Raw genomic sequence first — 27,511 nt, 5'->3', positions numbered from 1 at the left:
CAAAAAAAAACTTACGGTCACTGACAGAAGCAAACAAAAAGCAAAGCTTTAAGTGTTGTTTTTTATCTCACAGTCATAGTTAGGTCTTTTACCACTTATGTCTATGAATTGAAGATCACAGATACGGGATACACACTAAAACATCATGACACACCAGTTTTAATTTTTTATAATAATGTTCTTTCAGATAAACGAATAAGATACTTGGTTATTTCTTTTCTCCTCCTTTTCTGTTTGTAATTTACAAATTATTATTTTGGAAAGGACCCAAAGGCCCGATTATGCCCCAGAAAAAAAAGTTTCAAGAACTACTTCAAGTTTACTTTAATAAATTAGAAAACTAGATCAAAGTTATGATGTCATTATCATTTAAATCTTTGTGCATTTTCCACGAAAATGCAGAAAGCGTTGCTGTTTTCTTCGAGACATATTTTCTATGTAAAAATATCGTCAACAGCAATATAACAACAAAATAATCTTCGAGAAGCTTCAGTTTAACTTTTTACATACTCCAACAGAAATGATAAAACATTTAAATGATTACGGGAGTCACCCAAATATTAAATAGGACAACATGTCAAATTACCCATCAACACAACCAACTCCTATCAACGCCATATGAAATTTGCTATTGTTTTCTGGACACCTTTCACTTAATTATGTAAGAGCATATTTAACAAATATAATTACTTGTAAATTTGTCATACTTTATTTGTCCCTACTTCTTTTTGCGAACACGATTGACTAGGTACATTTGTATATAAGAGACTTAATACTGGTCTACATTATAATTTCAATTAACGATCAAGTTTCAAAAAAGTTGTTCTTTTTAAAAATCCTGTTGGTACAGTTCAGTCAAATTTATGGTAGTTGTTTTACAGTTTTCAACTATAAGGTATCAACTGCTGCCAAAGTTACACAACTGTTGACATCTGTATTGAGCTCAGGTTTCAGTGATAATTATCTTCACCGATTTTTCATATTACTTATAACATAAAGGTTTTTCAAAAAATCTGAATTTTAAATTGAATAAACATTCTTAATTTTTCCTTCACTTTTGATCACATTTCAAATAAATCATATAATTTCAAAGCTATCAGCATGCAGAATCCAAATAGTTCACAATTACGCTATTACGTGATAAAACCCGTGTTGAAAAGAGAGTTTTCATAGACTTGTGTCAAGCAAATAATTGCATCAGAACAACTTTTTAAGTTTTCAACGTAGTGTTTTATAGTCTGTTGTTTGTCTTTTCGTTGTTCGTTTTTTTGTTTTTTTGTTTTTACCGTTGTATTGTTTTTTTTTCCTACTTTTTCATCGTCCCTTTTGTTCTCTTCTACAACTTAATCTGGCCAAAAAGTAATACAATTATGATATATTAACAGTAACTTTATTTATGAAAAAAAATACAATACAAAAAAATACATTTGTCTCCAAACCCCAAAAACATCTTACTGGCATATTTAACTAAATTCATATTAAAACTATATTTCCTAAGGAGGACGATAATATTCTACAAATACATTGTGTAATACATGTACCACATATAAATCATTTTGTCAAACGAAGTAAATGAAGTTTCTTGTAACAATATTACACAGTGGATTAAGATCATAAAACACCCTAATAGTAATAGAATATGTATATTCTATAATGATATTCTTTATCAAGTCATATAAGGTTTTAAATTTAAGTGTAAACACAATGCCATCGTTCCAAATCCATCAGATCTATGATAACGAAATCACATTATGAACACATAAAAAATTTAAATAATATAGTAAAACAGTCTTAATATACAGAATAGTTATTACTTAATAAACTAAAAACTTTTATATTTATTTTTTTTTTCTAGGATTTGTTACCTTTTTTATCTCTCTAATTTGAATACTAAAATATACATACATACTTTTAAAAAAGAAATCGGATAAAAAAGAAAGACAACCTTTACGAATAATACTTGAAATCTTTGTACAGGTGATTTTAAAAAAAGAAATAGGAAAAGATTTTAACCACCGTTGTGTCTTGGTGGTCGTGATGGAATACACATTTCCGTTTTCGTTGGCAATGGACAGTAACTCTGTGTAGCTGGCTTGGTTACTGTTAGTGTTGCACATCTTCCAGGAAGGGTGGAGGCTGTCATCATTTCAGTCTTACATAGCTGCATTTCTTTTGATGCAACAAAGTAGTCCGTTTCTTGGTTAATACCTGCAACAGATTTACACTGGTGCAGTTTTAGTTGTCGGAGTCGACGTCCTGGGCGATTTACGTTATCAGTCATTTCATCCATATATCCCATTTCCCTGAAAAACGGTTTGATATCTTCAACTTGCTTTTGGACGAGTGTATTATGCTCAGCTAGGAGTTTTTGTATCTGTTGAATTGGCAAATTAAAATCGCCTCCAATCAATATCTCCACTCCAGAAATCCAACCAAGATATTGCGCCAACCATAAGTAACGAAACGCAAACTGATAGCGTTCCTGTGATGTTGTTTGAGTAAGCTCCCAATGCCAACTTATACAATGAAACTGCTTTACGATATGTTGAGTCGGTTTAGGAGCTAGGATGTCGACCAAGGGGTACATCAATTTGCCTTGCGCAATGCCAGGAACAACTAAGGATGGTATTATATTGTACCAGTTTGGGGTTTGCAATTGCAACCTCTTCGTATCGTACAACAGTACCGTTTCGTGGTTGTGATGGACTTGTGTTTGTCGATAATCTTTTAAAACTGGTGAAGACATATCAGGATCGTCTCCCGGTAAAAATAATATATCGGGTTCATTGTCTCCGATTATATCGTTAAGATAAGACTTTCGATAATTCTGGTATTGTCTTCCCTTTCTTCCAGAAGCATTCATGCTAATTATTTTAAGCTTGTCTGTGTCTCTTCCCATATTTAATTTCTGTAATTAATGTGTTAAAATTATTTCAGTGACAATTTGTTTTAAATTTGGTACTTAGTGCGTAGACCACCTGCAATCTACACTGAGAAATGATCGTGTTCATGAACTCGTCCATAACAATGCATAAATTGATTGATCTAATTTTCAGAAAATCTACACAAATCTAAATATAAATCCACAGTCGATTACATAACTGTACAAACAAAATAATGATTACGTGGAGGTATTTAAGCAAAGTAATACGGTATGAATTTTTTATTTTTCTTTATATTGAATTTATGTTTATTTTTCTTTATATTGAATTAATGTTTATTTTTCTTGTCGACGCACCCAATCTCTTTCCCTTTCGAATTCGTGTGATTCCTTTTTTACCGTGATTTGTATCTTTTTAATGAAGTTATGAAATTTGAACATCAGAAAACTACTAGTGCCTCTTATTTCAGAACTAAATATTTCATTTAATATCTAAATATTATTATCAATGGATATGTGTACTTTTCCTCTTCTGTAAAGTTTGAAATTTAAATTGTATGTTTTTTTCAGTTATTTAGATATGATACAGTATGGCATAATGATTTAGTATCTTCTTATTAGAGTTATGAGATATGAGAGAAAAGTTTATTTAAAAACTTACTGTTTCCTGCTCTTCTTTGTATTTGTAGTTCTATTTTATTCCTTTATCTAAAACAAAGGTTACGCTGAATCTGAAAAAAAAAAAAATATTTTACATACATGAACATATTGTTTTATTTTCTTGTATCCAATTTTTTGTCAATGTTCTGTTAGTAAACTCATTCTTTAACTTTTACTTTCACTTTCATCAGAACGAGTTTTTGAAAAATTCCGTCAGGTATGCACACATTTTATATACATGTATGTGCCAAAAATATTCGACACAAATATACTAGCAAATTTGCCAAAAAAACTTTATTTTACCAAAAATTGACGTTAAAAATATAAAGTTTTAAAGAAGTTTTCTATTATAATGTTATAACATGAATTGTTAACAATTCTATAAATAGTCATTAGTAAGTAATGAACCATTTCTGAAATTTTCATTTCAACAAGGGTATGCACACTAACATGCATCAAAATTCATCGATTACGTAATAGTTTTGTTTTCAATTATATTCAAAACATGCAGGTTTTGTGATTTTGAAAACAGTTGGAAAATTTTAAAGATAACATATTTTTGTTACACTTTCAAACTTTTTGTTGCATCAAATAATTATTCGGTATCAAACAAGAGCAGAGGAAAATGGTAGTTAAACTGCTTGAATAAGTGCTTACTTTTAATTTAAATCTATTAGTATAAAAATAAAATTAATTAAAAGTGCTTGGAATATTCAAAAATACTAAATTATACAATGTTAGGTCAGACCGCAAAGAATATTACAAATTTGAAACACTAACCTGAAGTTTGTTCTCTCCTCAAATGCGCTACTGAAATAATTGATAATGTGCGCAGTTCTTTAATGCAATACTCTGAAAACTTCCAGATGAATATAGCCTGCGATCATGAGCCATAAATAGATTTGGGATTTTCCTCATATACAAAAATAGCTGATAAAAGTCAAAACATCAATATACCAAATCATTTACGATGTGTTGATAATTTATAGATACGTGGAGTTGGTTTTTATTTTACGTTCATTTTGGTCATAAAGCTCTGCAACTGTTTTGTTCCTTATACATCATTTGCTTTCAAATATTCGGGCGTTCTTGATGAAGGTTAATCAAGAAAAAGCAATTCGGAAGCATAAAATTCAAAACGTCTTGTTTTCTTTTTTTTTTGTAATATCTGATCGATATTAATAATTATATTTGGGTGTTTATTATTCAATAACGTTAAAAAAAAGAGTACAATATTCGTCGAATGTGACCTACCGAATAAGACTTATCATAGGATTTGTACTTACATGAGCAACACGACGGGTGCCACATGTAATGAAGGATTTGCTTACTCTTCCGGAACGCCTGAGATCAACCCCCCCCCCCCCCCCCCCCCCCCTTTTTGGTGGGTTTCGTGTTCGTTAGTCGTTAGATTGTTTGTTGTGCTTTTTGTACTGTTTGTCTTTTTGTGGTTTTTCATTTTGCCATGGTATTGTCAGTTTGTTTTCGACTTATAAATTTGAATATCCTTTTGGTATCTTTCGCCTCTCTTTAAGTACAAATTCATCAAAATAACAACAATTTAAATTATAATAGAATGAAAGTATTTTTATCAAATGTGTTAAGTTCATTGAACGGTTTGATGTGTGTAGTTTTCAGATAATATACCCAAAACAAGATATATGCTATTCCCTCATTATCATGAAATGTGATTTAGATTTTGAAATTGAATGCATATAATTTATCCTTATGTGTGTATCTGTTTTCTGTGTAGTATTTTGTGGAACTGTTCTTTGTATTTATGTCATTTCCTTTGGATCAATGTGTTTTTTCCGTATTATCCCCCCTTGGTATCTTCATATTTCCATATAATTAATCATTAAAATTGAAAGAATGGGTGTTGGCGACCACTTTGTTTTAATAGAAAATATCCATGTTTCTATGTTTAAAAGTAAATATGGATATATATATTAAGTGAAAAATTTAGTTAACACGTGTTTATCATTCATCAATCTTTTTCCCTAAAGTTTTGCGACATAATCTGTAGCATTATGTGCGTGTTAAACATGTGTTTATATTATTACGAGTACTTTAGCAACGTAAACAATTGTGTGGAAGTAAAACACATTAAAACATCCTTACGGTTTTTAATTAGCTTCGTGCAAATGTAAGCACAAGGTAGAAAGAATTTTATCGATTAAGAATTACTGTCTTCGTCATAATTCATTCAAATATGTTGGCACATATATCAAATGTGTGCATACCTGACGGATTTTCAAAAACTAGTGATGATGAAAGTGAAATTAAAAGTTAAATCAGGAGTTAACCGTGAACAAACAGTACATTGATAGGAAATGGACTATAAGAAAATAAAACAATATGCTCATGTATTTCAAGGAATTATTCTGTATCAAATGTGTGTCCCAATAGGTATTTGAAAAATAAGATTATTATTCTTACATTGTTAAGATGAAAAAAAAATATAAAGTATATCTATAGGTGACAACTTAAGAACAATTTAATTTGGGGTAGGGGTATCTTTTAGTTTGTATTCGAAAAATTAAAAGTTCACTTATTGTTATATATGAAAATAACTCAAGATGGTTGTCAGGTGTTCATACATTCAATACATCAACAATATACACAGATAACTGATAGGATACCTCAATATCAAAATAAAACTTCAAAGAAAACATGGAGACAAGGCTTCAAGTCATATGTTTATGAAATGTCAATTATCGATTCATATTCAAAATATCTCAGAAAATAGAAAAATAGATATACGACAGAAGTATTTCACAGTTTCAGTTTATTAATAAGGATCTTGCATGTATATATGCAAAAACAAATAAATTCATACAGCATAAGTATCAACCCCAAAAAATGTCTAATTAAAGATATGAGATCAAATACAAATTTATATTTAAAGGAGAGTGGAATATCAAATGATAAACTTGTTTTATTCTATTTCGTTTTTTTTTTCTTTCTATTATTGCTAATGATTCCAACAAGATGATTAATAAAGGGACAAAGTAGAAGTGTTTAACAGTCGTTTTTTTTTTCAAGACAAAATTACGTACATGCTCGTTGAGATAATGGAAGGGAATAATTTTGACTTTTTTGCACTAATTAAAATCTCTTCATTTATGATACTAGTTTATTAAATAGGTGCACGCCATTCCTTCTGTCTTTAGAGTGTTTTTACTCCCTTTTATAAATAATAAAAGGCAGATTAAGGTCTCGCGTTTGCATCTTCTGCAAATCAATGTGAAGTTACTGACCAATTCATTATTCCTAATTTTATATTCAGTATGCAACCGACCGTTAGTAGCTAGTTTGGATTCATAATGTTTTAGTCAAAGGAAATTAAAATATCTTTTTTGAATAGAATTTTAAGAATGATAATCAAATTAAAAATAGTTAATATTATTATAACCCTAACGGGAGGGATTGTGCATGATTTTCATATGATGAAGAAATAATAGTTCAATCAGTTTAATTGAGGTCTGAAGCTGGCATGTCAGTAACTGCTAGTAGTTCTTTGTTAATTCATGTTGATCATTGTCATTTTGCTTAGTTTCTTCTGTTACCTATTCTGACTTCGGACTCGGACTTCTTTTAAACGGAGTTTTACTGTGCGTATTGCTGTGTGTTTGTTTATTCTACATTGGCTAGAGGTATAGTGGGAGGGTTGAGATCTCACAAAACATGTTAAACCCCACCGCATTTTTGCGCCTGTCCCAAGTCAGGAACGTCTGGCCTTTGTTAGTCTTGTATGTTTTTTAATTTTTGTTCATATATATGTTTTGAAGTTTAGTGTGACTTCCATTTTCGCTGAACTAGTATACATATTATAAGGGGCCGGCTGAATCCCGCCTCCAGGTGCGTGATTTTCTCGCTGTGTTGAAGACCCATTTGAAGCCTCCGGCTTTTGTCTGCTCTTTGGGAATTCTCAATTTTATAAACAGTTTTAGTTATTTAGTTGTGACCCAAATATGAAATAGCATGTTCTCGCTGTACTCAAATATAATGCATTATATTAATAAATCATATTGACTTTTTTTTAGTTACTCCTTTTTGTTATGTAATATATCCGTTGAATATCAGAAAAATACTGATATAATATTTTTGGAAATATAAACATTACTGTAAGCAATCGGTTGGTAGTTGAAAACAAATGATGAGTTACCAAACTATTGATAACTTTGCATTCGTTTTTTTTCACTTCTTTTTTATCAAAAATATTGTCGGGGTTGCAAATCATTCTCCGTTATTCAATCAATTTTCTAAATCTTTATGTCAGCGAAGGAAACAATTACAATAAGATACAGACTCATCGATTTGCAGCAACATCCTTCAGACTTCAAATCTTGAAATAAACAATTATGTGATAACAAAATAAATGAATAAAAATAAGGAACTGTGTAATGACTGAAAATCCGACTACTATACACCAAGGACCAAATCACGAAGATATAAATAACTCATTGAAGGTCACGGCAAGACAAAAAGTTCTACAATTGAAAATATTAGATAACAATGACCTGATTTATACTAAAACAAATACGCTTCACAGCAACCGATGACAACCATTGAATTACAGTCTCCTGATTTGCTACATACAAGTTCCAATTCAATTTCTTTTTCTTGATATTCCGACCAATGTAAAAAAATTTACCGAAGGATTCATTGTCCCCTTGGTTGTATAATCACCACAAACCAGTAAAAGTCTAAAATGGACTATATCTGTACTCGACTGTACTGATATTTTATCGATCAGTCTGAATTGGTCTGAAATTTACTCTATACTACTCGACTGTAGTCTGAACCAAACTTACAGTCTGAACTTGTACTCGACCTTTACTCGATCAGTACTTAACCATTTTATAAGCGTCTGAACTATACTCGACAAGTCAACCATTCTCGACCAAGTCTGAACCATGAACGACCTAGTCTGAACCATACTTGACCTAGTCTGAACTATAATCGACCAAGTTTTAACCAACCTAAACCTATTTCTGTATCTATCTATTGTATTTCATCAATTTAGAAACTATTTTTGATAACAGTTATTTCCTTTGGCTAGAAATTTGAACAACAATTTGAAATCCAAAATGTGTTTAATATAGCATTAGAACCAACATTTCAAAATAAACACCATATATATATAATTTTGCATCTTTTGTTTGCGGCATACCATCTTTTCCGCAAGTTTATTGTTTTCTGTTTGGTATTAAATTAATAAATAAGATCCATTTTGTTACATCTGGTGATCCGTTTATTTGGCAATCGATAATTGGCAGTCAGCAGGGTTTAAGGACACCCGTTGTTCGACCTGCTAGTCAAATGCGTTTTGTTGAAATGTACTTTTTCACTCTTTTGATCGTTGGGAAATTTTGTTTGTGCTGTATTTAGACCTCTCTACCAAGAAATTTGTTTTGCATGCACACGTATAAAAATTGCAGTTTTTATCCAACGCAATCATAGGTCTGAACGTTGTTTTCAATTTAGACTTGTTTATATTTTTTCGTTTGGGCTTGTATTATATTTGACTTCGGGTTTATATGATCCGTTCATCCTATTTCGAATCTTCAAAAAGTAAGAGTCTATCCTTAATTGAGGTAATTAATATAGCCTTCTAAATACCGTTTCGATTCCTAACATCACCGAAGAGACATTAATTGTCGAAATCTGGATATGGTGTACTGATTTATGCACCGTTTGTTTGCGGTATACCATCTTTTCCGCAAGTTTATTGTTTTCTGTTTGGTATCAAATTAATAATTAAGATCCATTTTGTTACATCTGGTGATCCATGTATTTGGCAATCGCCAATGGTAGTCAGCAGGGGTTAAGGACATCCGTTGTTCGACCTGTTAGTCAAATGCGTTTTGTTAAAATATACTTTTTCACTCTTTTGGTCTTTTGGAAAATGTTGTTTGTGCTGTATTTAGACCCCTCTACCAAGAAATTTGTTTTGCATGCACACGTATAAAAATTGCAGTTTTTATCCAACGCAATCATAGGTTTGAACGTTGTTTTCAATTTAGGCTTGTACATATATATAATGTATATCAACTCTAAAATAGAAATAAAAACAAAATGATCAAAGGAAGTGATTTCTGGTCGGACTAAAAAATATCATGTAATAAATTAAGTTTTCAGTTAAATGAAGTTTTATATACATGATCATGTTCACAATACATTATGTACATCAAAAGTACTACAACTTTTGACCATTATTCAAATATTGTAGATGGTATTCAATTTTTTTGTAAATGTTTGAGATATATTTATGGTTACTGGAAAATTTTCAACACTAACTTAAGCCTGGTATAAATTTATGGTGTCAGTCGAGTTGAGTAAATAAGGCAGTGAACATTTTTTTTATATTGTATATAACGCAACTTAATAAATCTTAAACTTGATATCTTTATTTTGTAGCAGCAAGAATTTAATATTATGGAACTTCCATAGCAATCCTTGATAAATTTTTAACAAAGGAATTATGTTCCAAAATTGCAGTAAAAATTTAGGTTGATTGATTAAATTTTGTCAAAATTAAAGACATGGCATACAAGAAGCACTTAATAAGGTTTATTTACCTCAGTACAGGCGTGATTTACAGGTAAAAAGAAAGAAAATACTATTTTTTCTTTAAACTTCTGTATTTTTTTTCTGGTGAATTCATAAGGCCTTGTGATTTAAGTTTTACAGGATGTTGTTTAATTTTCAAAGGATGTTATTTAAAATGTGTTACTCTCTGGCCAGGTGTGCTCTTTTTAAAGAGTGTGCCCTAAGCAGGAGGTATTACTTTATAATTTACCCCGGATCAGCAGAACAATTTTAGATAATTTCTTTAATTTCTTATCCCTGTAAGATATATATTCAACTATGCAAAATTATAGATGTTATACCACCAAATCATTGTAAGTCACATCCGGTTGCATACGAAAAAGGGTCGAAAAAAAAATGTTCCCCTGAATTTGACAGTTGTAGGAAATTAATCCTACATTTCATTGCAGTAAAACATTTCTGGGTCATAAATATATATCTTGGATGTTTCAAAGCACCATTATTTTTTTATTTGTTGTCTCTATAGAATATTTTGGAAACTTGAGTTTACATGGTTACTAAAGCTTGTACACAGGTAAAAGAGAGATGAAAGTTTGATGGTTTAACTTCCAGTGATGGTTATTTTGTTATATGCAATGAAATGTCATGTGAAATTTTGTCTATAGTACTGGACAGGATAAAACTTTATGAAACCTATGTAGTTTTATTAAAAAAATATAGGTTAACTAAATTTTGGTTTAAAAAAAACACATGGCAAACAAGATGCATCTTAATAAGGTTTTATTACCTTCAGTACAGGTGTGTTTTACAGGTAAAAGAAATTTTTTATTTTATCAAGATTCCAACTTTAAAATCTGATAATCATGAGAGGATGTACACATTTGTAATTATATCTGTACTTTATTGTAGCTGTTGTCATGTCCGTTAAAAAGATAGTTATATAAAAATTTAAAATAAAAAAGTAGAGGTTATTTGGTCAAGTATGGTTCAGACTGGTCGAGTATTGTTCAGACTTTGGTCATGTTTGGTTCAGACCTTTAGTCGAGTATGGTTCAGACTAAAAAAAAAGGTCTAGAACTGGTCGATTACAGGTCGAGAATGGGCTAAGACTGTTTAAGACTGGTCGAGTAATAGTTCAGACTTTTTTCAATGGCAAAGATAAGGGTCAAGTACAAATCAGTACAGTCGAGTAAGGTTAAGACTGGTGTTGAGAAATATCTAGTAAAATTCAGACTAATTCAGACTGGTCGAGTAGGAATCAGTACAGTCGAGTACAGATATAGGCCATTTCAGACTTTACTGGTTTGAAGTGAAATTAATCAAGCGATATATTTTACTGTCTAGTACCAGTATTGTATATACAAAGAGAAAAAAACAAAAAAACAAAGAAGTGGAAATTGAGGAACATTTATTTATTGTGAAATGTTCAAAATTGAAATGCTGCACACAAATAATATGTTGAACTTTTCATTTTCAGATAATGATAAAAACAAAATATATGCTTTTTTTTATTTTAAAAAAGTAAAGAAAATTATGTTTAAAGCATATGTGTTTAGTATTATCAAGTATAATAATATTTAGTCATTTCTATTTCACTTGAATCCATTCAATACCACTGAAATTTCTGCCAATCCCTAACACTCGATGAAAATTGTTCAACTATCCATGAAAACCATACGACCTGTTGACTCATAAACAACGATTCTGAAAAATAGTTAAGAAGTTGTTCATTTTTGTTCAGTTAATAAAGTTTCTATGAGGTTTTATATGTTGCTTAACAATCACTAAATCACATAGTGTTGTAGTTATACAGGGCAAAACAAAATAAAGTGTTGTTATGTATTTCTAAAATAGACCTGACTGCATTTTACAGAGCAGATCTCTGATAACATGTACAGTTGTATTTATCTTTGCTTATGTTTCAAAATTGTGTTAATTTTTTCTTTCGTTTTTCTTCCACTACAATATTTCTTTAAAGATAGAATGTGTGTGCGTTTTGATTTTATTATATTTCTTTGTCATAATCAGCTGTGTGATAACATCTTGTCTTTCTTTTATAGCCCAGAAAAGACAAAACAGTTTTTATTTATTTCGCAAAAATATCAAAATTCTTTTAACCACCATTATGTCTGGTTGTCCTTGGTGGAATACATATTCTGTTTTTCGTTGGTAAAGGACAGAAACGCTTTGTCACTATCAGTGTTGTACATCTTGGCTGTCATATTTTCAGTATTACATACTTGAAGCATCCTTTTCGATGTAACAAAATAGTCTGTTTCCTAGTTAATACCTGCTGCAGACTTACACTTTGCAGCTGTCAGATGGTTGGATACTATCAATCATTTCATCAATAATATAGCCCATCTCTTTTAAAAATGGTTTGATTTCTTTTATTAACTTTCCGACAAGTTTCTTATGATTAATAAGTAGCAGTTATATATGTTGCAGAGGTAAATTAAAAGCGCTTCCTTCAGTTTTCGAATCGTGTAACATTCCCACTCACATTTTACACCATTATACCATGCACAATACACCATTACATCATACACCAAACACCATACACCATACACCATACACCATACACCATCACATCATACACCATAAACCATACACCATACACCATTACATCATACAACATACACCATACACCATACACCATACACCATACACCATACACCATACATCATATACCATTACATCATACACCATACACCATACACCATACACCATTAAATCATACAACATACACCATACACAATACACCATTACATCATACACCATACACCATTCCCCTTTTTCCAATTGAATAAAACACTATTCACACCATTCGAAACTACCCAAAATGTAACATCGTTGAAGAAATTTCAATATTTTTTTCTAAAGCAAACCAAAATTCAAACCATCCAACGTTACTCATGCACAATGCTGTATTCTCCATTCATTATTCATGTCCAATGGCACCAAATACATCATTATCCCATACAATATACACCATACCCCATTTCACCATACACGTTTACTTGGGAAGTGTTCACCATGGCCATTCGAGGGTAATATTATTAATCGAGTTCACACTGTCTAATTAAAATTCTTATAGTCTTATATTGATTTCCTTTTCTAACAGAGGCGTTTATTATTATTATTATTATTAGTTTGTCTCTATTTCTTTACCTTTTCTCCAAAATTATCGATTTAATTTATAATTCTGTTACTGTTTTAATGTTTCCATTAACGATTAGAAGATCTGTGAAGAATTGTATCATCTATAAATTATTTCATAAGCGGTTGAAACTGACTTGCAAAAAATGAAAACTAGTTTCAAAATACATTAACTAATCAATTTAATGCACAGTCACAGCCCTGAACTGAAATTAAGTTAGGAAATGAATGAGAATATACAATAAATGTGGTAAAATTTCCGGTGTGTTTATCTGTAGTTTTTATTAGTTTATTTTTATTTATTCTGATCAGCATCTAATTATGCAAACTACTCAAACTTTCTAATTTCTTCGATATTATAAAACTCCGAGATATATTTATATTTAAAAAAAAACACACACGCAAGCCAATCATCTATTGACAATGAAATACATTTTGAATTTACATTTCACACATGTTTCTAGTAAATGGTGCGCAATTAAAATAATCCAAGTTCTAAAGTTTCTGATATTGAGAAACGTATGTTACATACGTATTGATCTTTATATAAATGGCATAAAAGAACAAAATCACTTCTGTTGTTTCATTTTATAGTATTATTTTCATTAATAATTCATGTTATGGAATGTCATAGTTTTCTAATAATGAATTTTGAAATATGGAATAAAGACGAGACAATTGGCATACATGATGGATGATTCCAACTAAAGCTCAAAATTTACAACGGGTTATATTCATTTATTGACATTTATATTGTCGTGTTAGTAATGTATTTGCTACATCTTTCGTTTTATTATAAAGTTGTATCATGTGCACACATATCCTTTCTTTATGAAATAAGAAATACATGTATTTGCTTCAGAAATCTGCATTTGTAAATGTTTGATATTCTCGCTTTCAACAAAAAAATGTTGCTCGAAGTCGTAATAAATTAAAGCTCCTTATCTTAAAAAGTGCAAGAAAGAATGCATGAATATTTCTTTCATGTGTTCACAAAATATATGTTTTAAAACTGCTATTGCTTTTTACTCAATGTCATTTAGTATCATGCATGTGATATTACTTTAAAAAAATCTCTATAAAGTATGCAAATGGTCTTTGTGAAAGTTTTTTCTTTCTTTTTTCTTTTGCTCATTCTGTTTAGAGATAGGTGTTGGGAGAAACGATGTGTGGTAAGAAGATATGTTTTATGTGCACAAATAAAAATAATTCTCATCTTGGTGCAATTTGGGGAGAACATTTTATATAATCAGAGGAATGTAATATCCATTAATCATTTGTTGTCATATGCATGGCTGAATATGTTTCGCTTCAAAAATTACTTTGAATTTATTTTTAAAGGAGAATAGCCTAAATAAACACAATAGTTGCAGCAAAGTCTCTTCGGTCGAAAATATTGGAATTAGCAACAAGAGTCAAAATATAGGTATAACTTAAATCCTTAAAAGATTTATACTTACTTAACTATATACAAACCAATTGTATAACTAAATCACCTTCAAACTGTACAATTCAAGTAGACTTATTATTGTACTATTTGTGACAAATAAATGTTATGAGACATAGGCATGTTATGATATCGTGTATGCATGTGTGAGGTAACTTTTGAATTACAAACCAATAAACAGCAACAGCAAAAACAGGTGGCATCATGTTAACTCTATATTACACACAGAATCCTTGCAACAACCTTTTCAGTGATCAAAGGTGGACTATTGCAAGACGATATTTCTTTCCTTATCCAATACATCCTCATTTCCAGTGGCATTCAAAATGTTCATGACCTCTGCCCCGAACGGCCTTTATTACAGGAGTTACCTACTGCATTCCTTTTGTAATTTGTTCTCGTCTTGAACATGCATGTAATATTTGCCCTGGAACTTTTAAAGCAACCAACAACTAGCAATCAATCAATCAATCCACTTTGAAAATGTCACAAGCAACATCTTGACAAAAATCTATGATAGTGTGGGATAGACAATGGTAGTCATGTGGAATTTATGACATAAATAGAGATTGTTGAAGAAGCCAGGCAACAAAACTTTCTAATATAGGTGAAAAACATAGAACGGCGTTTGTAAATAGAGACTAGACAATTAAGAGCATTTGTTGTCTTCCCTTTTTGTTTTTTTCTTTTTTTTGAAAACACATTATTGGTCACTCATATTTGTTGGTACGTTAAAGAGACTGCTATAACCTACTTTTAATTGACTAGAATAATGTTTATGAATCATAAGGTCAGATTATAAGACACAACAACAATCTTGTAATTGAGAACTTTCATGACAAATGGAGATTGCATTCTTCTTTAAAGTGCTAACGTGAATACTTGATGAATGTCAACTGAAATACGTAAATTCATAACCTTGGACGGTTCGTTATCTTTCTCTTAAGATGAATGAAAAAAGAAAACTAAAATCATTAAATTGCCAAATAGTCTAGTTTAAGCAGCTCATGGATATAAGGGTGTAGAAAAAAGAATTCTATGTGTACCAGACCCTCTTGTCTCCTTAATTTTAAAAATATTTGAAGATGGCAAGATTGCATTAAATGCAATTTCAAATCGGATGAGAACTACTGAGTGAATATTCAATTGTGTATTTAAGAGTGAAATTTAAGGATTAATTAAATTTAAGGTGTAATTTTTTAAATCTGATATAGTCGTATAGTAAATATTTCAAAACTTATCAATGTATAGGTTTTTAGGGATTTTTAATTATTATGATTTACTTCAATAAACGACAAACAAGCCTTAAAACAGCTGTGAGAAAGGGTTTCATCGGTAGTTCCTTTTAACACAATTGTGTCGACGAATAATTACGGATAGTGGCTGTTTCTTATCTTTTATAAAACATAAGAATGTGTATGCTACACAGGTTGGATGTAAATTCCAATTGTGTTTACCATTCAAACCATTACTAACAAAACATTCAGATTTATAACGTTTGATTTTGTATTTCTGATTTACTAAACAACATATTTAAATCATATTACTGTATGTATCATAATCGGATTATGATTTTCTTTAAAATATCATAACGCTATATGTCATATCTTGACTGTTTATGTAAATGTAAATCAATTCAATTCTCGATATGTTTTCATGCATACATTTATATAAACATTCAATTTTAGGTGACTTATAGTTGCGAACAATAACTTTACGTAATTTCTGGTGGATAGCTGTCTTATTGGAAATCATACCACATCTCCTTGTTATAAATTGTTGAGAAAAATATCTTTGGTTTTTTAATAATTAAAATATCTTTGATTTAAATCCTTCTATCTATCTAATTTAAAATCTTGAGTATTAAAATCCAAAAGAGATTATTTCAGCTTCCTTATTGTAAACTTTCAATTTCCATGTAGCAAGATTTCAGCAGTTCCTGCATATGGAGTATATATCTCCCAGTTGATTCGATATTCTAATGCTTGCATAACCTATAAAAATTTCTTTACTGTGTTATTCCATCGAAAATTTTACATATCTAATAATGAGTAAGTTGACTATTATGGAATATATATTTCACAGATTACGACGAAAATGTTCCAATTGCCGTAACCACAATCCCTTCCTCTTTTCTTAAATGTGACCTACCTAATTAAACTTATCACCAGGTGTATACCTATATGAGCAACACGACGGGTGCCACATCTGGCGCAGGATCTGCTTTTCCTGCCGGATCACATGAGATCACCATAGTTTTTGGTTGGATTCTTGTTGCTCAGTCTTCTATGCTGTTTTTGGTGTACTGTTGTTTGTCTTTTCGCCGTTTTTCGTTTTTTGCCATGTTATTGTCGGCTTGTTTTCGACTTAGTTTGAATATTATTTTGGTATCTTTAGCCTCTGTTTTACTGAATGTCTTATAAATATAGTCATTATTAGTATACCGTTGTCCAATAGTCATAAATCGATTAAGCGAAAACAACTTCGGATCACAAACCAAAACCGAGGGAAACACATCAACTATAAGAGGAAAACAACGGAACATCAGAAACACTGAACTGCAACAAAAAACAAACGCCAACATACATAGAAACGGACTATTTGATAACAACTGCAAAATTCCTCAAAATTCAAAACGTATTGTTTGATAAACTTTTATACAGATCTTTGAGTGTTTGTTTTTGGAAGTTCCCGACGAAGATGAATTCAGAAACTTACTTCATAGGCACGACATTTATAAAGTTTTGTTTTCATTTACATGTGCCCACCAAAATATAAAGTTGTTAGTTTTGTGTTCCAATACTTTTCCGAACCAATATACATGTATACTCAAAATTGTATCATACAAGATAGGTAAATATCGTCCTGGTTTGTTGCTACAATGTATCTTAACTCGCTATATGTGTTTTCTCTGAATTAATTTCACCTTGCTCATATATATGCATATTTAAAAACCATACTTAACATCGAAACGATGGTGCTCTTAATTCAAACGAGGCTATATGTAGATTTATCTTTTTGTATATTTGAAAGAATAATTATTATCTTATAACTTGATGGCGTGTGTAATGAATGCAAAGAAAAACATTACGTAATTCACTCATTAGGACATAAGTACATTTTAATTAGTTTTTTGTAACTCGAAAATGAAAGTATATTTGACATTTAAAGTAGTCTTAATTCTGTTCTTCTTTTTATATATTCATTGACACATTCCATCAAATTGTGCATTTTTATGTAAAATGTTTACTTTTTATCACAAAACAAGTAATTGTAAATCACACACATGACACAATGCAAATGGAGACAAAACTGTCTTTTACTCAGGCTTCACTCTGTAAGCGTTCCCTTGTATTTGTTCACATCTTTATCCTTTTGTTTCTTTTTTGATAGTGTGTCATTGATAATTATACTGCTAGTAGTCTGTTGTTGTTTATGTATTAATGTCATTTTGTTTATTTTCTTTGGTTACATCTTCTGACATCAGACTCGGACTTCTCTTGAACTGAATTTTAATGTGCGTATTGTTATGCGTTTACTTTTCTACATTGGCTAGAGGTATAGGGGGAGGGTTGAGATCTCATAAACATGTTTAACCCCGCCGCATTTTTGCGCCTGTCCCAAGTCAGGAGCCTCTAGCCTTTGTTAGTCTTGTATTATTTTTAATTTTAGTTTCTTGTGTACAATTTGGAGTTTAGTATGGCGTTCATTATCACTGAACTAGTATATATATTTGTTTAGGGGCCAGCTGAAGGACGCCTCCGGGTGCGGGAATTTCTCGCTGCATTGAAGACCTGTTGGTGGCCTTCTGCTGTTGTCTGTTCTGTGGTCGGGTTGTTGTCTCTTTGACACATTCCCCATTTCCATTCTCAATTTTAAATCATCTGATTTTTATATTCCAACTGGAAATACTTGTTGTAAGTTGTAACATTGATGTAGAATAATAATGATAACAGAAAATAATGAAAACATGTTTTATTTACAATGTAAGATGGTTCGCATAGAATAGTTACAATATTGCTATACTTATATTTAAAGTTTATGTCGTTTGGATTTTAATTAGAAATAATTAACAAAGATAAAATAAGCCACTTTTTTTACAAAATGAGTTAAATGCTTCAAAACATTTAAAAGCTTTGTCTGTCCTTCCATACTTTTAACAAATAACCCATTTTATTTTTACTACAGCATGTTCTATAAACTATTGTTATGTGTTGCCATAAGTGTGAAGGTGTAAAAAAATTAAAATACACTGTGATCACCTCTTACTTATTTGACAATCAAACTAATTAATATTTTAGAGATTAGAAGGCAAGAATCCTAGTTTTTAACAATTGATAATACATGTAGTTGACTTGATTAAGTAGTAAGTAAAACTAGCAGATATATTTTCTAAAGTATCTCAATTTCCTCAATTCATTTCATCCCCAAAAAAAATCAGTTAATATTTACAGTTTACATCAATATATAACCTTTGGTCTTAACATTTATCTCCGGAGATGGAGGGTTCATAGTATTCATTCACTTTGAAGTAGAAACAAATATCAAATGTAGGATTTTGAACTTATTTATTCATTTTGTATTTTTTATTTTGATTTTTCTACTTTTTTTATTTCATACACTTATAACTCAATCAAATTATTATAATTACAATCAATGGAAGAGATTCTGAAAGGACCAGTAATCTGATATCGAAACTTCATGCATACCTTTATACTAACATAAATGTAATGTAATAGAAAAAGGATATACATAAATCGATGTAAATAGCAGTGACAATTCACAAAGATAGATATGTTTTTTTAACAAAACAAAGTAGTGGGATATGTATTAATACTCAAACTTTGTGTTTTGCCTCCTGAGGAATGTTGAGGTTTGAAAATGTGTGTTTGTGATATTGAAAACAACACCTGAATATTAACAAATAAATTACACTTTCATCTATTATAAAGTTGACAATTTTCGCGTGTTGTTTATTTTCTTGAACTTAACGAAAAATTGTTCACTCGATTTAATTTGTTCTATAAGAAAAATCAAAACCGTGAACTCGAAAAATGAAAATAAAACCTTGCGGTCAGGAAGGGGTATTTTTCAACTTCAATAGGTTAAACTCCATGTAAATAAACAATTTTCCAATATACATACGAGAGAGAAAAAATGAAGGGTCATCATTTACAAACCAAGGGGTGATAATTTAAATATTTATTTATTTTTTTATATTTTTTATTCTTTTTTTGGGGGTGCGGGTTTTCCCCCATTTTTCGATATATTATTTTAAGAAAGCCATTAAAACAATTACTCACACCATATAACGATATAAAATGGATACCCAAAAAAATATCAAAAGAGAGAGAAAAAATGAAGGATCTTTATTTACAAACCTAGGGGTGAAAAATTTAAATATTAATTTATTGTTTTATATTTTTTATTCTTTTTTGGGGGGTGCGGGTTTTCCCCCATTTTTCAATAATTTATTTTAAGAAAGCCATAAAAACAGTTACTCACACCATATAACGATATAAATTGGATACAACAAAATACCAAAAGCTATGTAGAATTGATTTTAACCACCGTTGTGTCTGGGTGGCCTTGCTGGAATACACATTTCTGTCTTCGTTGGCGCAGGACAGTAACTATGTACAGCGGGCCTGGTTACAGTCAGATTTGTACATCTGCCTGGAAGGGTAGAAGTCGTCATCATTTCGGTATTACATAGCTGCATTTCCTTTGATGCAACAAAGTAATCTGTTTCCTGGTTAACTCCTGATGAAGATTTACACTTGTGGAGTTTAAGTTGTCGTAGCCGACGTCCTGGTCGTTGAATATTATCCGTCATGTCATCCATGTATCCCATTTCCCTGAAAAATGGTTTGATCTCTTCAACTTTCTTTTGGACGAGGGCATTATGTTCACCTAGAAGCTCTTGTATCTTTTTAATTGGCAAATTAAAATCGCCTCCTATCAAGATCTCCACTTCAGAAGTCCATCCAAGATATTGCGCCAGCCATAGGTAACGAGACGCAAACTGATAGAGTTCCTGTGATGTTGTTTGAGTCAGCTCCCAATGCCAACTGATACAATGAAACTGCTTGACGATATGTTGAGTCGGTTTAGGAGCCAGTATATCGACTAAGGGATACATTAGTTTGCCCTGTTGTATGCCAGGAACAACTAAGGATGGTATCAGATCGTACCAATTTGGGGTTTCCAATCGCAACCTCTTCGTATCGTACAAAAGTACAGTCTCGTGATTGTGAGCGACTTGTGCTTGACGATAATCAGTTAACACTGATGATGACATATCAGGTTTGTCCCCCGGCAAAAATAATATATCGGGCTCATCGTGTCCGATAATTTCGTTCAGGTAAGAATGTCGATACTTTTGATACTGTTTTCCTTTCCTACCAGAAGCATTCATACTGATTATCCTTAATCTATCTGTGTCTCTTCCCATTTTTCTGAAAGCGTACAATTGCTGTTTGTTATTAATTTTTTCTGTTTTTATTCTTTATACAGCTACCTTTTTGAATATCTATAGTACATTGTGTAATTCAAATAAACAACTGCTCTTAATTCCTTTAAACTGATGTGTAGAAAATGTATTAAAATACATTAATAGATCATTGGTCTGCAGTCAAATAATTCAACGATTGAATATAAATGTAGTTCAGTAATATATGAGGATATACATGTAAATGTAAAGTAGATCTTGTCTGCTCTATGGTCGGGTTGTTGTCTCTTTGAGACATTCCCCATTTCCATTCTCAATTTTATCTGATAATGTTTTTGTAAATTTATTTATTTGTATTTATTCTTGTTTTTATCTTATCAAATCTAGTTTCGTACATGTTCAAAAACTTCAATTTGAATGACATATATTTTGCTCACCTTCAAGTTGTTTTTCTTCAAAGGTATCTTTTGTTGAAATTTTGTTCGTTGAATTGATATCACAGAATTTACCTGAAAAGACATTAAAAAAATGAAGTCAGTTTCTCATTTCCTAAAATATTCTCAAAACGGTTTGTCTTATTTTGTTATATTTTTTCCTTTAAAAACTGATTTCAATTATTTCAAAATATCAGTAACTTTTCTCAGAGTTTGATTTCCGTAAAGGTTTTAACTTATTTTTTAATTATTTTATTGACCAATTTATGATATATATTTTTAAAAATTTTAAGTTTTTCTTATTTCAAATATTTACTTTCTTTTCGAACGAACTTGTTAATATGCTAGAAACAATACATTCGTGGGGAAAAGAGAAGGGGAAAGGATAAATTCTTAATAATTGTTAATTACAGTTTTTTAGTACTTTTATCTATTTGGTTTGCAGTACATCTAGAAACTCTTGAAGATAAACACATACGGCGCATATCATTTGTATAATGTCTATGAATTATGTTAAACATATATTGTATATGTATCACTAAATCACTTGTGCGCACTAATGGTAATCCAATTTCTTACGTTTTCTGAAAATAAGAAACGTATGTTACATACGTATTGATCTAAATATATATAGGATAACAGGTGTGGAAATTTCCACCAAAAAGAGTTTCTTATTACATGTGATAGCATTGTTATGCATTCTAAATTAATGGCATTAAATAACAAACTTCTGAAATTAATGGAAAAAATGACAAATTTTGTAATAATGAGTTCTAAAGTATGACATAAGACAGCACAAATGACATAACTGATGGACATATTGCAAATTAGAGGTATTCGGAGTTTATTTACAATAATTTTATTCTATATTCATTGTTTTAGAAATTTTATTGGGATTTCCGTTTTATCAAAATGTACAGTTTAATAATGTTTATAATTGTATATCAAATACAAAAATCAAATGTTGTATTCAGTTTCAAATTTCTAACTTTTAGCATATAACCGGCATGATACAATGGTTCCACGTAATTTTGATATAATAGGAAAAATATAAGATTCATAATATATTTTTTTCGGGAATATCTAGCTCAATTAGTGTGGCATCCGAAAACTAATCTTACAGTGCTTATGCAGAAAAAGTAGTCAATGTTGTAAACATAGTGAACCGAAGTGATGGTGCACTATGTCTACAACTAGTATAAACATAAGAAGATGTGCTATGATTGCCAATGAGAAAACTCTTCACAAGAGACTAAATGACAAAAAATTAATTATAGGTCACCGTATGGCCTTCAACAATTAGCAAAGGCAACTATTTCTCTTTACTATTTCTGGAATAACTGTCATCAGGTACGGTTGGAATCAATATGTTTTAAAACAAACTTATACGGTTTAAAATATCTGCCTCAATATGATCTGTTTAAGTGGACTTAACTTTTAAGTATTTGTGCTTTAAATAAACAAAAAAGTTAAACAAGTGGTCATACATTATTTTTAATAAACGAAAAGATGACATATGTGTTGCTTGCGCTTAGATAATAATAGATATGATAAAGTTTGAACACTTACCTTATACAACGTTTATTATGTATGATCTTCGAATGGTGAACTGATTTTGCGCAATAATATGCACAATGGCTCGTTTTAAGGCAGATTTTCGGAAACTTTCAGCTTTATAAATAGATTTCATCATCAAGGCTCAAAATAGATGTCGGATTTACCTGGATCGTAAAATAGCTTTAGATGGATGAATGAAAGTCAATGTTAATAATAGATTGAATATAAAAACATATATTTTACTACATATAGCTTCTAGAATATTTCAGATTGATCTGTAAACTACCTAAACGAATAGGTGTAAAATTGAAATCAAGAACTATGCATGTAACCTTTCTTCCATATAGGGTAAAGATAAGTTTTGATCGATAAAAATGATAAGAATATGTGTTTACATGCGGAACGAAATTTCTACTTATTTAATCATCCAAGAGTAACCGTTCAAAACGTTGAAAAACACCCAAAAAAATGTTAAGAATCCTTTGTATATTCCAGTAGTACGGTGAAAGTATTAAATGCAGAATGATAAACACAGGACTACAGCTGTCAACATCAAGTTGGCAGTATATTATGAATGGACAAAATGACCTCCTGTACATGCACAAAGCATAAGATGTTCAGTGACACGTCCGCTAGTAAAATTACATGACCTACTTCTTGAATTGATTATCAACAATGAACGAGTGACCAAAGTAGTCCAGTTGAATTGATGAAATAATAGAAAATTCTGAAGAAGCGAGGCGTTGTGTACTTGAGAAAAATAAAAGGTGACTGGATGTTTCCAATAGAACTTGACCTCATTTCACAAGCAAATTCTGTAAACATTAATTCAGATTTATAAAATACATTGAAGTTGTTAATTTAGAATTTAGTAAAACATTTTTCTTGTAAGCTGAGACTCTATGATACTGCAGATTATTTGTGATGTCGACCGTAGAACTTGTAAAGTGGTCATTTCTGTAAATTTTTAAAACTATTTGTAAATAAAGTGTTCTTTGTGTACCTTCATGTCTAAAATCAGGAGCGTGTTATTCAGGGTTGTTTTGTTAAATTTATATTTCGTTTATTGTTTAAAACTTACATCAGGCCGTTGGTTTTCTCTTTTGAATTGATTCACATTTGTTTATACAGGAGCTTTTATAATAGCTTACTATAAAGTATTAGTTGTGCTCAATGTTCAAAACGATTGACCAACAGTTGGCTACCATGTTTACATCCTCACTCTTCGGTCACTAGCTGATAGTTGTCTCATTGACAATCATACCATTCCACCTTATTTTCATTTATGTCAACTGATATGATCAAATTAATGATCTATTGCAAACGGTTTATTATTTGTCATAAAAAAGACATGGATGTGTTCGATCCCTCTTGTATTGGTAATATCTTTATTTGTAAGCCAAATAGATAGACTAATGTATCAATTGTAAAATTTTACTGCATTGATAACTGATGAGTGAATGAACATCGGTGATAGTCTGAAATTAAATAAAAGTATTTATCCATTATCAGTTATAAACAAAACATTTCATGTATGTACTTTTGTGTCTACGTTAATAAAAATACATTTGTCTCGTTTGTAGTTTCAGTTACGAGCAGTTATTTTGTCTTTAAATTATTGGTTGCTTCAAATAGATAAACATATTAGTTATTTATTCTGTTACGTAGATCCTGAAAAATGTATTAAAGTTATGCATGCCCTTGTGATATAGATATGGACATCAACAATGAGTAGTTTTTTCGTGTTTGACAAAGGTGGTTTTAATGTCTACCTTTCCATTCAATAATTTAATAATTGGAAGAACTTCAAAAAACGACAACAGCTGTGAAAAATGTATATATGTAATAAACATTAGATTTGTGTGAACACATTTTAATAAATGATCAACAACATTTATAGATATAATAATCTGATTCGACATTACCTGAAAATGTCGTGACACTATTTATTTGTGTTTGCTTTATCGAAATATTGAACAGCTGTATACTACTGTTGCCTTCATTTATACAAATCCGGGACTCCCATGCATATGTGTTACAACTTTTAAACAACATACATACTATGTATACGGATAATGATTTCCACAAAATCATTTATGAAAGTAAAAGTCCTATATTGCGTTAATAATAATTTCAATATAACATGAAAAGTAACAGCTGTTAATTACATCAACAAATGATTTAGAACTATATGCAAAACTCAAACAATTAAGACGACAGATTTAGTGAATAATAAAATCGTTTCTATTGATATCTTTTATTATATAATATGAAAGTTTGGTGCGTTCGAAGCGCTTTTTAATTAACCAACATTTTGGAAAGGTCAAACGCAAACAATATAAAGCCAAGGACATATATTTACGTGAATACGTGAGTGACGAAATGAACTGAAAATTAAAGTGAAAATCATAACTTTTTACAATGCACTTGAAGAAGAAATGGAAAAACACAACAATAAATATCACAAATACGTGAGTACGTGAGTAACTAAATGAACTGAAAATCAAAGTGAAAATATGACTTTTCACAATACATTTCAATGAAGACATGTAAGACCGTTAAACGTAAATGACGCCACTTATAACAGTGATTAAATGCTCACAAAGGAGAGTTTTTTTCATAACTCTACTCTAAATTGTGTTCAATTTACATAGTTCAGGTAGGAAATATGACCTTGTCTTGGAAGAAGGGGCACCGTTTTCTTATCACTAATCTTATTGCTCTACAGCCAGCAGATAATTACAATGGATCAATTATTCAAAGACAAGACATGCAAGACTGAGAACGGACAAAAATAAAAGAGGAAATTGCGTCATTGGGCATGCAATCTAGATAAAAACCAATAAGAATGACAGTTTGCTGAAATCACATAAGAGCTTAAAAATAAATTCGTGACCATGTGTACACAGAACAAGTATTATCTAGACTAATGTTATATAATTATACTTATTTTTACAGATTAAAAAAAAAACTATTATTCAGAAGATGGTGATAGCAATGTATCATACCAGGAAGATATGACGAAGCAAAACGTACTTTTGAACCTATCTATAAAGAAAAAGAGGCCGGTTTTTTATATTACGAAATTATATCTTTATGTTTATATTAGTATTAAAAACAAATCAACAAATCGACAATCTACCCCTATAAAAAAGTTATATTTACCACCTTAGTACATCTAAGACAAATGTACTCACATTTAATAATATAAACATACTACATGATGAAAGGGTATGATTTCAGGATTCTTGGAGTATTCCGTACATTTCAGGGTCGATCTGAAGTTAGCCCATTGTTATTGAAAACATGCGAGAAGATGTCAAGGAGGCAACATATAACCATAGGCCAGGAAAGGTTGACTAAACCATTGTCAAAAAGGAAATTCAAGACGAACAACACTCCATGAACACGTTTCGTAAAAATAAAGACTGAGCCACACGAACCCCAAAAAAAGGGTTGAACTCCGTAATTTTCTTTTTTTTTTTCTTTTTTTTTTTTCATTAGTGAAAAACGTTGAGTTATTCGTGTTATTCCGATAAGAACAATGTTATTTAATTCTAAGATCTAAGACTTCAGCCGTATCATTAAGAACTGTCAATCATTGTAGTTCTAATCTGTGAAGATTCGATTTCATTTGATTGTAGCTTATTTTTAACGTGCTACTAGTATTTACTATAAAGGAACTAGAGGAACTATTAAAAACATTGATTTTACCTAGTTTAATTCTTATAACAATTTCATTCAATGACAAAAACTCTTCTCAATCCACTAAAAATTGTACGATGGCATTATAAAAATAGGGAGATGGAGTATGATTGCCATTGATCCACTAAGTTCAAATGAAGTGGCTGTAAGCACTTATAGGCAACCGTACGGTTTTCAACAATGACAAAAACCTATACCGTATAGTCGGCTATAAAATGCCCCGACATGAAAAATATGAAACAATTCAATTGAGAAATCTAACGGCCTAATTTATAACAAAACAATTTACGAAAAAACAAATATGACAGACATGAACCAACGACAACCACTGAACTACAGGCTTCTGAATTAGGACAGGCACATAAAGAATGTGACGGGGTTAGACATGTTTGTGAGCGCTCAACTTTCCCTTTAACCTTAGCCAGTGGTGTAACAGCACAACATAAGAACAAACTATAAAAATCAGTTGAAAAAGACTTACATGTAACTCATCAGATCGATGCTTATTTGTTTTCACTAAACGCCATTTAACGTAACAAATATATGTGTCAGTGTCCTTGTGTGCATCTCAAATATTTACATAGCTGTTAATAGATTTTCCTCTTTTTTAATGATTCTGTTTTCAATTTGGTTTGATTTGTACATTATATTACGGGAAATAA

The 27,511-nt window shown here is 30.6% G+C and overlaps 3 long non-coding RNA genes across 3 annotated transcripts in view; 1 reads left to right on the top strand and 2 right to left on the bottom strand.

Moving 5' to 3' along the window:
- The window catches only part of LOC127702332 (uncharacterized), a 56,523-nt gene extending 29,666 nt beyond the window's left edge, over positions 1-26,857 (top strand). Inside the window, exon 2 of the long non-coding RNA XR_007982375.1 lies at positions 26,103-26,857. This is a non-coding gene — a long non-coding RNA (uncharacterized LOC127702332). The remainder of the gene's footprint in view (positions 1-26,102) is intronic.
- Positions 1,375-4,428, bottom strand: LOC127702326 (uncharacterized). Its single transcript, XR_007982369.1, has 3 exons — positions 4,322-4,428; positions 3,543-3,612; positions 1,375-2,908 (listed from the first exon to the last, which is right to left on the bottom strand). It is a non-coding gene; the product is annotated as an uncharacterized LOC127702326 (long non-coding RNA).
- On the bottom strand, positions 18,663-24,067 carry LOC127702327 (uncharacterized). The gene is made up of 3 exons (XR_007982370.1): positions 23,157-24,067; positions 21,591-21,662; positions 18,663-21,160 (listed from the first exon to the last, which is right to left on the bottom strand). It is a non-coding gene; the product is annotated as an uncharacterized LOC127702327 (long non-coding RNA).
- Positions 26,858-27,511: the final 654 nt, after the last annotated feature.

The sequence above is a fragment of the Mytilus californianus genome, unplaced genomic scaffold, assembly GCF_021869535.1.
Source record: "Mytilus californianus isolate M0D057914Y unplaced genomic scaffold, xbMytCali1.0.p SCAF_5, whole genome shotgun sequence".
In the NCBI taxonomy this organism is placed as follows: domain Eukaryota; kingdom Metazoa; phylum Mollusca; class Bivalvia; order Mytilida; family Mytilidae; genus Mytilus; species Mytilus californianus.
Note: the sequence above shows the minus strand (reverse complement) of the source record. Positions and strands in the feature narration are given on the sequence as shown.